General features: G+C 44.1%; 1 pseudogene; it reads left to right on the forward strand.

Moving 5' to 3' along the window:
• The first annotated feature begins 1511 nt into the window (after window positions 1-1511).
• The window catches only part of LOC115159817 (uncharacterized), a 77775-nt pseudogene continuing 65191 nt past the window's right edge, over window positions 1512-14095 (forward strand).

Raw genomic sequence — 14095 nt, forward strand, 5'->3', positions numbered from 1 at the left:
CCAGGTCTCTGTTCTCCTACTAATCTCACAGCAACCCCCCTCCAGGTCTCTGTTCTCCTACTAATCTCACAGCAACCCCCCTCCAGGTCTCTGTTCTCCTACTAATCTCACAGCAACCCCCCTCCAGGTCTCTGTTCTCCTACTAATCTCACAGCAACCCCCCTCCAGGTCTCTGATCACTACTTTGCTTCCTTTTCTGTCTCCCAACCCTAGCCACTTAGCCCCTACCCAGATTCTTTGCTCCCTCTCTCCCACTACTCTCTCTTCTTCTCTCCTATCATCTCTCCCTTCTGCTAAATCCTTCTCTTTCCTGTCACCTGATTCTGCCTCATCGACCCTACTTTCCTCCCTTTCCGCATCCTATGACTCGCGCTGCCCCCTTTCCTCCCGATCGGCTCGGCCCTCCACTCTTGCTCTGTGACTGAGTGACTCATTGCGAGCTTACAGAACAGGGCTGTGGGAAAACTAAACTTCTGGAGAAGCTATCATCCTTTCACTCCCTCCTCTCTACCTTCTCTTCCTCTGTATCCACTGCTAAAGCCACTCTATCACTCAAAATGCCGAGCTTCAGCCTAACCCTAGGAAACACTTTTCCACCTTCACCTCCCTCCTTATTTCTCCACCCCCTCCCTCTCCGCGGACGATTTTGACAACCATTTTGAAAAGAAGGTTGACGACATCCGCTCCTCATTCACTCAGCTTATTGCGTCCACTAGACCCACTCACACAGAACTACGCTATGCCTTGACCTCTTTCTCCCCTCTCTCTCCAGATGACATCCTGTGACAAATGAGGTCTAGCTGCCTGACAACCTGCCCATCTCAACCCCATCCCCTTCTCCAGACAATCTCTGGAGACCTTCTCCCACTCCTCACTTCCCTCATCAACTCATCCCTGACCACTGACTACGTCCCCTCTGACTTCAAAATGGCCAGAGTTGCTCCCTTCCTCGGGAAACCAACTCTCCACTCCCCTGTAAAAAACTACAGACCGGTACCCCATCTTTCTTTTCTTTCCAAAGCACTCTGATCAACTCTCTCTTTTTCTCTCACAGAACAATCTTCTTGACCCTAACCAGTCAGGCTTCAAGACGGGTCACTCAACTGAGACTGCTCTTCTCTGTGTCATGGAGGCTCTCCCCATTGCCAAAGCTGACTCTCTCTCCTCTGTTCTCATCCTCCTAGATCTATCCGCTGCCTTCAACAATGTGAACCATCAGATCCTCCTCTCCACCCTCGGAGGGCTGGGCTTCTCAGGCTCTGCACACTCTTGGATTGCATCCTACCTGGCAGGCCCTCCTACCGTGGAGAGGATCTGTGTCTGCGTCACGTACTCTCACTACTGGTGTCCCCCAGGGCTCGGTTCTATGCCCTCTTCTCTCTATACACCAAGTCACTTGGCTCTGTCATATCCTCACCTGGTCGCTCCTATAATTGCTATGCAGATGACATTCAACTACTTTTCTTCTTCCACCCTTCTCACACCCATCTCTGGCAGATATCTCTGCTTGGATGTCAGCCCACCACCTCAAGCTCAACCTCGACAAGGTGGAGCTGCTCTTCATCCCGGGCAAGGCCTGCCTGCTCCAAGACCTCTCCATCACAGTTGGCCACCTCTGGCCTCTTGGGATCTCACAGCACTAAATAAAAAAAGCCTTTCGTGAACTACCACTCGCACTTGAATCTTTTCCCCCTTACTAGCTGACTTTATTGGGAAATAATTTAGTTACTATGACTATGATGTGTGGTTGTCTCACCTAGCTATCTTAAGATGAATGAACTAACTGTAAGTCGCTCGGGATAAGATTGTTTCCTAAATGACTAAAATGTAAATGATCCACTACAAGGGTCTCTCTCTCTCTCTCTCTCTGCATGCTGGGAGTGTTTGGTGCATGCTGGGAATTGTTTGAGCAAGGGAGTGCGTGTGTTGTGTAGAGTTAGATATTCAGAACTTTCTTCAGGTTTTCTCTTTCTTGGTGGCATTCTTTGTTTTCTTCTGTGCATGATTAAGGTTATTATTTTTATTTGTTTGTTGTGGTAGAATTAAGTATTTTGTTTTCGTATCGAAATTACCCTGTTTTTGGCGGGGATGGCAGCCCGAATGGGGATGCCGTCCCTGTCACTTCGGCACGGCTTTAGGGGTGTTACTGAAGCTACTGTCACGGTGGAGGAGTTTCTGGTCACCGTAGGAGAGAAGGTAGGATATGAGAATGTTGCTTATGCGTCACGGATGAATAAAGTGGTGGTGGTTTTTCTTAAAGAAGAGTGTCTTGTTAATCTTATGGTTGAGCAAGGTGTACTTCTTAAAGGAATGTTTATTCAAGTTACGCCGCTTTTTTCTCCGTCAACAAGGGTAACGATTTCAAATGTACCGCCGTTTATTCCAAATGAGCTATTGGAGCGCGAGTTATTGCGCTTTGGGAAGTTTGCAAGTTCAATTAAGGTTGTCCCGTTGGGTTGCAAACACCCGGCGTTGAAACAGGTTATGTCTTTTCGACGACAGGTGTTTATGTTTTTGGACTCACTGGAGCAGACTTTGGAGTTAGCGTTTAAAGTCAAGTATGACAATAGATTGTATATGGCTTATGCTAGTACGGGTAGTCAACGGTGTTTTGAGTGTGGGGATGTTGGTCATAAGCGACATGCTTGCCCGAAAAGGGAGAAGGCAGAGGGAGGGGCGCAGGTGGTCTTCGTAACGCCTGGGCCCACTGATGTTGGGAGAGGTGGGCCGACAGCGGTTGAGCAGCCACAAGCACCTGCTGCTGAGGAACAAGTTATCCATGTTGAGGACACGGAGTTGCAACTTGTGTTAGAGGAAAATGTTATGCAGCAGAAACATTTTGTTGTAGAAAGCAAGGATAGATCTGAAGAGCCAGTTCCTCAGACTAGTGAGGAGGTGCCCAGTACGAGTGCTGGGGTACAGGAGGGGGTTCATGTGGAGCTAGACTCCCAGGTAGTGGAGGAGATGCCCACTACGAGTAATAGGGTTCAGGTGGGGTTAGTTTCCCAGGTAGTAGAGGAGATGCCCACTACGAGTAATAGGGTTCGGGTGGGGTTAGTTTCCCAGGTAGTAGAGGAGATGCCCACTACGAGTAAGAGGGTTCAGGTGGGGTTAGTTTCCCAGGTAGTGGAGGAGATGCCCACTACGAGTAAGAGGGTTCAGGTGGGGTTAGTTTCCCAGGTAGTGGAGGAGAAGTCCACTACGACTAATAGGGTTCAGGTGGGGTTAGTTTCCCAGGTAGTGGAGGAGATGCCCACTACGAGTAAGAGGGTTCAGGTGGGGTTAGTTTCCCAGGTAGTAGAGGAGATGCCCACTACGAGTAAGAGGGTTCAGGTGGGGTTAGTTTCCCAGGTAGTGGAGGAGAAGTCCACTACGACTAATAGGGTTCAGGTGGGGTTAGTTTCCCAGGTAGTGGAGGAGATGTCCACTACGACTAATAGGGTTCAGGTGGGGCTAGTTTCCCAGGTAGTGGAGGAGATGCCTGGTACGAGTGATGGGCTACAAGTGGGGAGTGATGAAAGGTATGTGTTAGAAGCGAGTCAGGGGTCTGTGGCCTCAGTTGAGGAGGAGCAGGATATGGATATCTCTATTGGTATGATAGCAGCTGGTGACGACTCAATTTATGATCTAGAGGATGTAAATAGGTTTTTGGATCAGACTTTTGGGAAATCTGTCAAATTGGCAGAATATTTTGATGTTGATAAGTTTGTGAGGTCAGCTGTGATGTTACAGAAGACGGTGGGGTTAGACCAGTTAAGTGAGAAGAAGCGGTTTCGCTTGAGGAAATTTGTTACTGCTGTCACAGCAGCAAAAGGTGGTGGGAAACGTGGTCAGGGTAAGAGAAAATGTAAACAATGATGTTGATCATGCTTCATAGGGTGTCTCCTTTTTTCTCTTTGGTTTCTCTGTGGTTTCTTCTGCTTCTCCTTTCTCTTTTCTATATGGAGGTACTAAGGGTAGGTTCTCTTTTCTATATGGAGGTACTAAGGGTAGGTTCTCTTTTCTATATGGAGGTACTAAGGGTAGGTTCTCTTTTCTATATGGAGGTACTAAGGGCAGGTTCTCTTTTCTATATGGAGGTACTAAGGGTAGGTTCTCTTTTCTATATGGAGGTACTAAGGGTAGGTTCTCTCAATATTAATGGGGGAAGGGACAGGAATAAGAGGTCTTGGGTATTAGAAATAATAAAACAGAAAAGGCTTAATTTAGTTTTTCTACAGGAGACACATAGTGATGAGGAAAATAAGGTTGACTGGGGTATGTGGTGGGAGGAGCAGCATATACTCAGTCATGGTACTAATTTCAGTGCTGGGGTGGCAGTCTTGTTTTCTTCAGGCTTAGGGGTGACTGTGGTATCTACAACAGAGATTGTCAAGGGTCGGGTTTTATTGGTCAAGGCGGAGGTTATGTTTTTTTTTTTTTTTATGTTTATGCTCCTAATGAGGGTACAGAGCGTATTGCTGTATTTGATAAAATAAAGGAAACTTTAAGACAGTGTGACCAAGAGGGTTGTATGGTTTTAGGGGGGGACTGGAACTGTACAGTGGATTTTACTGTTGATCGCACCGCTGAAGAACCTCACCTGCGGTCAGCCACTTGCCTGTCTGGTCTACTAACTGAGTTTGAGCTTTCTGATGTGTGGAGAGTCAGGAATGCAAAAGTTAGGCAGTACACATGGCTAAAAGTTAATGAAGGTCATGTCAGTGCAGCAAGGTTAGACAGGTTGTATGTATCTGATCACTACTGTAGTAGGGTTGGAAGATGTGACATTACTCCTGTGGGTTTCTCTGATCACCATTTTGTTACTGTTGATATTCATTTGTCCTGTCCACGAAGGTCATCATCGTACTGGTATTTTAATGTTAAATTGTTACATGATGTAATGTTTTGTGAAAGGTTTTTGTTGTTTTGGGAAAAATGGAGGGTTACAAAAGGAAATTTTGAGTCCTTGAGACAATGGTGGGAGGTTGGGAAGGCCCAAATACGATTATTTTGTCAACAGTATACTGCTCTGTCTCGAATTGAAGTCAAAGAGACTATCAAGGCCCTTGAACAGGACATCACATTTATTGAATTGAAGCTGCTCACTCAGAACGACCCTGGATTAGTCATGAATTTACAGGACAAGAGACATGAACTGAGATTGTTTCTGCATGAAAGAGTGAAGGGTGCCTTGATTAGGTCTCGTTTCGCTTCCCTCAAGGATATGGATGCTCCTAGCGCTTTCTTTTTTAACCTAGGACAATCGACACTGCAACGTAAACAGATGGTCTGCCTTCGTCTCCCTGATGGGAAGGTGACCACGGATGACAGTGAAATGCGTCAACAGGCAGTGGATTTCTACTCTGCCATCTATAAGGCGGAGGATTGTGACTCTCTGTGTACTGAACAGTTGCTACACGGTCTTCCTCAATTGGGACCTGAGCAGAGAGTCGCATTGGACTCTGACATTACACTGCAAGAGCTGTCCACAGCAGTTATGCAGCTCTCAACAGGCCGAGCCCCTGGCATTGATGGTTTACCATCTGAGTTTTATAAACACTTTTGGGGGTCTATTGGAGAGGATTTTTATGAGGTGATGTGTGAATCTTTTAATGAGGGTTCTCTTCCTGTATCCTGTCAACGTGCGGTGCTTTCATTATTGCCAAAAAAGGGGGATTTGGCTCTCATTAAAAATTGGAGACCTGTTGCGTTGCTGTGCGCAGAATATAAAATTGTTTCTAAATGTCTCTCAAACAGGTTGAAAGAGTATCTGGGATTGTTGGTCCACAAGGACCAGTCTTACTGTGTACCTGATCGCTCTATTGTTGACAATTTGTTTCTGATAAGAGATGTTTTAGACATTTGTAAACTGTCTGATGTAAATGTGGGTTTACTTTCGTTGGATCAGGAGAAGGCTTTTGACCGTGTGGACCACCAGTACTTGTTTAAAACAATGAAAGCCTTTGGGTTTGGGGATGTTTTTTTGTCGTGGATGAATTTACTGTATGCTGGGGTCTCGTGTATGGTGAAGGTGGGGGGTGGTTTGAGCTGCCCCATCCCTGTCCAAAGGGGCATCAGGCAGGGATGCCCAATTTCAGGGCAGTTATACAGTCTGGCGATTGAACCAATGCTTTGTTTTTTAAGAGCGAGGCTTACTGGTTTCTCTGTGCCAGGTGTAATGAAGGGTCCCACGATAGCACTGTCTGCGTATGCAGATGACGTGACAGTTTTTATTACAGGGGCTGAGGATGTTAAGGTTCTCTCAAACGCTCTAAAGGTGTATGAGGGGGCCTCCTCAGCTAGAGTCAATTGGGGAAAGAGTGAAGCGCTGTGGGCAGGTCAGCTTCAGATAGGGTCCACTCCACGGTTACCAGGGGGGCTTCAGTGGGGCAGAGATGGGATGAAGACTTTGGGGGTTTTTCTAGGCTCTGATGTCTTTCAGAAAAAGAACTGGGAGGGTGTAGTGGAGAAAGTGTGTGCCAGACTGTCAAGATGGAAATGGGTGCTGCCCCAGCTGTCTTATAGGGGAAGGGTACTGGTAGCTAATAATCTTGCTGCCTCTACCCTGTGGCACAGACTAATGATTTTACAGCCACCAAAGGGTCTGATTCAAGAGCTTCAGAGGACCCTTGTCAATTTCTTCTGGTCTGGACAACACTGGATTAAAGCTGCAGCCCTGTACCTGCCACTACACGAGGGTGGGCAAGGCCTGGTGGATATTTCCTCTAGGATCATGGCTTTCCGGCTTCATGCAGCCCAGAGGCTGTTGTACAGAGACAGTTCTAGCTGGGTCGACACAGCCTATATATTGATGAGGAGAGCGGGCTGTTTGGGCTTAGATAAGCACCTTTTCCTCTTAAAGCTGGAGGGGGGTGATTTGCCTGGCCTGACTCCATTTTATGAGTCTGTTATGCAGGCTTGGAGAGTTTTTGTGAAGTCTCGTAAGGCCGGCACGCCACCAGGGATGTGGCTTTTTGAAGAGCCTCTTTTTCACAACACTGCCATCCAGTCCCGTGTTCTGGGTTCAGCTAGCCTACGTTCATGCCTGTTAGGCGTGGGGTGTACTAAACTGGGTCATCTGATGCGGAACAGGAATAGATCGTTGGAGGAGCTGGGAGAAAGAGCGGGGATCCGATCATCTCGCCTACTGAGGAAGGTCGTCGATGAGGTCTGTGACTCCCTGCCAGTGCTTATCTGCAGTATGTGACTGACATTTCCAATTGTGATCGGTGGAAGGAGGGTCTGGATTATGTGTTCCCTGCACTGATTGTTAGTGCTGCAGCGGGGGCATTCGTGGAGGACATGGGGATGCTGCTTTCTTTCGATACCCCGGAGCTGGGGGAGTTCAAGGAGGTGGGAAAGAAGGCCATGTACAGAGTATGTGTAAAGGTGTCCCATGCATCTTCCCTGGAAGGGGTAAAATCGACGAGGTGGGCGGGTGTGCTTGGTCCAGGTGCCTCCCCAAAAGGCTGTTGGCGATCACTGTACAAACTGCCTATTGATAAGAGGACAGCTGACCTCCAATGGAGGATATTACACGGAGCTATAGCCACTAACATGCATCTGGTACACCTGGACCCTACTGTTGGGGAGGGGTGTCCATTTTGTGCTGAGTCTGAAACTCTGGCACATCTGGTTTTACAGTGTCCCAGGTTGGTCGGGATGATTGACCTGATCACTAATTGGTTCTCAATGTTGGGAGAGGTTTTTTCTTCCCAACTGTATATATTTGGGCCAAAGTACAGGTTCAGTCGAAAGGGTGTAGTTGTGTTGCTTAATTTTGTGTTAGGGGCAGCAAAATTAGCGATATGGAAGACCCGAAAGAACAGTATTCGGGGACAGGGGTCTGTTGATGTGGTGGGAATGCTGGAGGGAATGTTGGCAGCGAGACTGAGGGTTGAGTTTGCCTATTATAAACTGCTCAACAATATTGATCTGTTTATGAGTATATGGGGTATTCAGAGGCTGTTGTGTATAGTTACTGTGGAGGAGGAATTGGAGTTGTGTTTTTAATTGATGTGTAACTGTGTTTTTGTATGAGTATTTATTGTATGGTGGGCTCCCAGACCCAATAAAGATGATTTAAAACTCTCTCTCTCTCTCTCTCTCTCTCTCTCTCTCTCTCTCTCTCTCTCTCTCTCTCTCTCTCTCTCTCTCTCTCTCTCTCTCTCTCTCTCTCTCTCTCTCTCTCTCTCTCTCTCTCTCTCTCTCTCTCTCTCTCTCTCTCTCTCTCTCTCTCTCTCTCTCTCTCTCTCTCTCTCTCTGGGGCTTTACTGACATGGGAAACATACAGTTCAAGTTGGAAGTTTACATACACTTACGTTGGAGTCATTAAAACTCATTTTTCAACCACTCCACAAATTTCTTGTTAATAAACTATAGTTTTGGCAAGTCGGTTAGGACATCTACTGTGTGCATGACACAAGTAATTTTTCCAACAATTGTTAACAGACATATTATTTCACTTATAATTCACTGTATCACAATTCCAGTGTGTCAGAAGTTCACATACACTAAATTGGCTGTGCCTTTAAACAGTTTAGAAAATTCCAGAAAATAATGTCATGGCTTTAGAAACTTCTTATAAGGTAATTGACATAATTTGAGTCAATTGGGGGTGTACCTGTGGATGTATTTCAAGGCCTACCTTCAAACTCAGTGCCTCTTTGCTTGACATCATGGGAAAATCAAAAGAACTCAGGCAAGACCTCAGAAAAGAAATTGTAGACCTCCACAAGTCTGGTTCATCATTGGGAGCAATTTCCGAACGCCTGAAGGTACCACGTTCATCAGTACAAACAATAGTACGCAAGTATAAACACCATGGAACCACGCAGCCGTCATACCACTCAGGAAGGAGATGCGTTCCGTCTCATAGAGATGAGCATACTTTGGTGCGAAAAGTGCAAATCAATCCCAGAACAAAAGGACCGTGCGAAGATGCTGGAGGAAACAGGTACAAAAGTATCTATATCCACAGTAAAACGAGTCCTATATCGACATAACCTGAAAGGCCGCTCTGCAAGGAAGAAGCCACTGCTCCAAAACCGCCATAAAAAAGCCAGACTATGGCACATGGGGACAAAGATCGTATTTTTTGGAGAAATGTCCTCTGGTCTGATGAAACAAAAATAGAACCTTTTGGCCATAATGACCATCGTTATGTTTGGAGGAAAAAGGGGGAGGCTTGCAAGCCAAAGAACACCATCCCAACCGTGAAGCTCAGGGGTGGCAGCATCATGTTGTGGGGGTGCTTTGCTGCAGGAGGGACTGGTGCACTTCACAAAATAGATGGCATCATGAGGAAGCAAAATTATGTGGATATATTGAAGCAATATCTCAAGACATCAGTCAGGAAGTTAAAGATTGGGCGCAAATGGGTCTTCCAAATGGACAATGACCCCAAGCATACTTCCAAAGTTGTGGCAACCTCACTAGGGTAGGGGGCAGCATTCGGAATTTTGGATGAAAAGCATGCCCAAAGTAAACTGCCTGCTACTCAGGTCCAGAAGCTAGGATATGCATATAATTGGTAGATTTGTATAGAAAACACTCTAAAGTTTCCAAAACTGTTATAATAATGTCTGTGAGTATAAAAGAACTGATATGGCAGGCGAATACCTGAGGAAAATCCATCCAGGAATGCTTTTATTTTGAAACGGCTGTTTTTCCATTGAAAGCCTATCCACCATACAAAGACTTATGACCCAGTTCACGTCTCTATGGCTTCCACTACATGTGGCCAGTCTTTAGGCATTGTTTCAGGCTTTTGCTCTGAAAAATGAGGGAGAAACAGCACTTTCACTGAGAGGACAGTGGAAATTTCCAGACATAAGTCCAGCGCGGGACCGGGAGCGTGCCTTTCTTGTTTTTCCTTTTCTATTGATGAAGTTATTGTCCGGTTGAAATATGATTGATTATTTATGACAAAAACAACCTGAGGATTGATTATAAACATCGTTTGACATGTTTCTAAGAACTTTTATGGTACTTTTTTGATTTTTCGTCTGTCTGTTATGAACGCGCTTTGTTCCTTTGGATTATTGAACAAAACACACCAACAAAACTGAGGTTTTTGGACATAAAGAGGGACATTATTGAACAAAATGAACATTTATTGTGTAACCTGGAGTCTTCGGAGTGCAACCATATGAAGATCATCAAAGGTAAGTGATACATTTAATCGCTATTTCTGACTTTTGTAATTCCTCTACTTGGCTGCTACCTGTTTGTAATGATTTGTCTGCTGGGCACTGTTCTCAGATAATCACATGGTTTGCTTTCGCCGTAAAGCCTTTTTGAAATCTGACACAGCGGTTGGATTAACAAGAAGTTTATCTTTAAGCTGGTGTATAACATTTGTATCTTTTATGTATGTTTATTATGAGAATTTCTGTTTTGTTGAGTTTCACGCTCTGCAATTTCACCAGATGTTGTTTGAGACAGTGGATTACTGAACAAAACGCGCTAACAAAACTGACGTTTTTGGATATAAAGAGGGACTTGATCGAACAAAACGAACATTTATTGGGTAACTGGGAGTTTGTGAGTGTAACCATATGAAGATCATCAAAGTTAAGTGATTAATTTGATTGCTATTTCTGACTTTTGTTACTCGTCTACTTGGCTGGTTACTGTTTGTAATGATTTGTCTGCTGGGCGCTGTTCTCAGATAATCGCATGGTTTGCTTTCGCCGTAAAGTATTTTTGAAATTTGACACCGTGTGTCACATTCGCTATCTTCAAACTCCCTGTCGTAAATCAACCAAGGCGCAGCGTGCTTGTAATTCCACATCTTTTATTGAAGTGAAACCAATCAAAACAGGTAAACAGGTAAACAGAAATGAACGTGACGCAACTGAGGCGCACACAAAACACACACAGAAATAATAATTACCCACAAACACAGGTGGGGAAAAGGCTGCCTAAGTATGATTCCCAATCAGAGACAACAATAGACAGCTGCCTCTGATTAGGAACCATACTCGGCCAAAACAAAGAAATACACAACATAGAATGCCCACCCCACATCACACACTGACCTAACCAAAATAGAGGAAATAAAATGTCTCTCTAAGGTCAGGGCGTGACACCGTGGTTGGATTAACAAGAAGTTAATCTTTAAACCGATGTATAACACTTGTATATTTCATGAATTTTTATAATGAGTATTTCTGTTTTTGAATTTGGAGCTCTGCAATTTCACTGGATGTTGGCCAGGTGGGACGCTAGCGTTGTGGCCAAATTGCTTAACCTGTTAGGGTATAGGGAGCAGTATTTTCACTGCTGGATAAAAAAATGTACCCGATTTAATCTGGTTACTAATCCTACCCAGTAACTAGAATATGCATATACTTATTATATATGGATAGAAAACACCCTAAAGTTTCTAAAACTGTTTGAATGGTGTCTGTGAGTATAACAGAACTCATTTGGCAGGCAAAACCCTGAGACAGATTCTGACAGGAAGTGGATACCTGATGTGTTGAATTGACTTTAAGCCTATGCCATTGAAAAACAAAGGGAGTGAGGAATATTTTGGCACTTCCTATGGCTTCCACTAGATGTCACCAGCCTTTACAAAGTGTTTTGAGTCTTATACTGTGAGATCTGACCGAATAAGAGACTTGGAACGGTGATGGCCGATTAGACCCCTGGCGCACGAGTTGATGGTGGGTACTCTCGTTCCGAAACGTTTTAAAAGAGATCCCAATGGTCCGCCTTGAATTTTATTCATGTTCTGGTTAAAAAAGGCACTAATGATTTAAGCTATACAACGTTTGACATGTTTGAACGAACGTAAATATATTTTTTCCGTTCGTGAAGTGAAGTCCGGCTGGCTTAGATCATGTGCTAACAACACAGAGCTTTTTGGACATAAATGTTGAGCTTTTTTGAACACAACTACATTCGTTATGGACCTGGGATTCTTTGGAAGTGACATCTGATGAAGAGAATCAAAGGTAATGGATTATTTACATAGTATTTTCGATTTTAGATCTCTCCAACATGGCGGTTAGTCTGTATCGCAATGCGTATTTTTCTGGGCGCAGTGCTCAGATTATTGCAAAGTGTGATTTCCCAGTAAGGTTAATTTTAAATCTGGCAAGTCGATTGCGTTCAAGAGATGTAAATCTATAATTCTTTGAATGACAATATAATATTTGACCAATGTTTTCTAATATTAATTAATTATTTTGTTGTCATGACTTGACTGCCGGTATTGGAGGGAAACGATTTCCTGAACATCAACGCCATAGTAAAACGCTGTTTTTAGATATAAATATGAATTTGATAGAACTAAAAATGCATGCATTGTCTAACATAATGTCCTAGGAGTGTCATCTGATGGAGATTGTAAAAGGTTAGTGCATAATTTTAGCTGATTTTATGGTTTTGGTGACGCCTGTCTTTGAATCGACAATACACTACACACAGCTATTGTCAATGTACTCTCCTAACATAACCTAACTTTATGCTTTCCCCGTAAAACCTTTTTGAAATCGGAAAACGTGGTTAGATTAAGGAGATGTTTATCTTTCAAAGGCTGTAAGTTAGTTGTATGTTTGAGAAATTTGAATTTTGACATTTATTAGGTTTCAAATTTGCCGCTCTTGAAATGCACCTGCTGTTGATAGGGTGCGCCACGGGTGGCATGCATATTCTAGCTTCTGAGTTGGTGTAATAGGCAGTTAAAAATGGGCACATATTTTTTCAAAAAATTCTCAATACTGCCCCCTAGCCCAAACAGGTTAAAGAAGTCTTGAGGTATTGCTCGCCTGAGGAAGAGTACCTTATGATAAGCTGTAGACCACACTACCATCGTTCTACTGGCTAACATGCAATCATTGGAAAATACAATTGATGACGATTATGATTATCCTACCAACGGGACATTAAAAACGGTAATATCTTATGTTTCACCGAGACGTGGCTGAACAATGAAACAGATAATATAGAGCTGGCGGGATTTTTCCATGCTCCGGCAGAACAGAGAAGAAGCTACATCTGGTAAGACGAGGGGTGGGGGTGTGTGTCTCTTTGCCAATAACAGCTGGTGCGCGATGTCTAATATTAAAGAAGTCTTGAGGTTTTGCTCGCCTGAGGAAGAGTACCTTATGATAAGCTGTAGACCACACTATCTACCAAGACAGTTCTCATATATATTATTTGCAGCCGTCTATTTACTTCCACAGACCGATGCTGGCACTAAGACCGCACTCAACCAACTCTGCATTGCTTGCTGTTTGGGTTTTTAGGCTGGGTTTCTGTACAGCACTTTGTGACATCAGCTGATGTTAGAAGGGCTTTATAATTACATTTGATTGATATAAGGCCATAAGCAAACAAGAAAATGCTCATGCTGTACATGCTCATGCTGTACAGCACTTTGTGACATCAGCTGATGTTAGAAGGGCTTTATAATTACATTTGATTGATATAAGGCCATAAGCAAACAAGAAAATGCTCATCCAGAAGCGGCGCTTCTAGTGGCCGGGTACTTTAATGCAGGCAAACAAATCAGTTTTATCAAATTTTTACCATCATGTCACATGTGCAACCAGAGGAAAAAAACTCTAGACCACCTTTACTCCACGCACATGTAGTAGAGTTAAAATGGTTATTCCAGCAAACTTCAAATTATTAGAATAGTACACAACGCAGAACAGAACAATCAGGTTGAGGGTCAGTGGCCAAAGCCCGCGAACAGGAATATTCCAAGTTCAGACAGAAGGGGGGAGTCAGATCGCCAGGAACTTTACTTTTGGTTTCTAATTTTAATTGTTGCGCTACTGGTGATGCCTGTTGATGTTAGGTAGGCAGCTACAGTAGCTGAATGATGTTAACATCTTCAGGTTTTGTTTCATTAAATGTATTTTATTTTATCTGGGTGCTTACGTCACCTACTAACACCCTGGTACTACCCTTAGCTCCCGCTCTCCTCAGTCTGAGAAAACACTGAGAGAGAAAGGTACGGGTTGCAGATTACTCCTTTGTAGAAGTCCGTAACGTGAAATAAATAAAACGTCCCAAGGTTAATGCTGTAGATATTGTTATAAGGGGATGTGAGACTATCGAAACACGTAACTTTCAGAGTTTTATTGTTGTTATT

Source organism: Salmo trutta, chromosome 23, assembly GCF_901001165.1.
Source record: "Salmo trutta chromosome 23, fSalTru1.1, whole genome shotgun sequence".
Lineage (NCBI taxonomy): Eukaryota > Metazoa > Chordata > Actinopteri > Salmoniformes > Salmonidae > Salmo > Salmo trutta.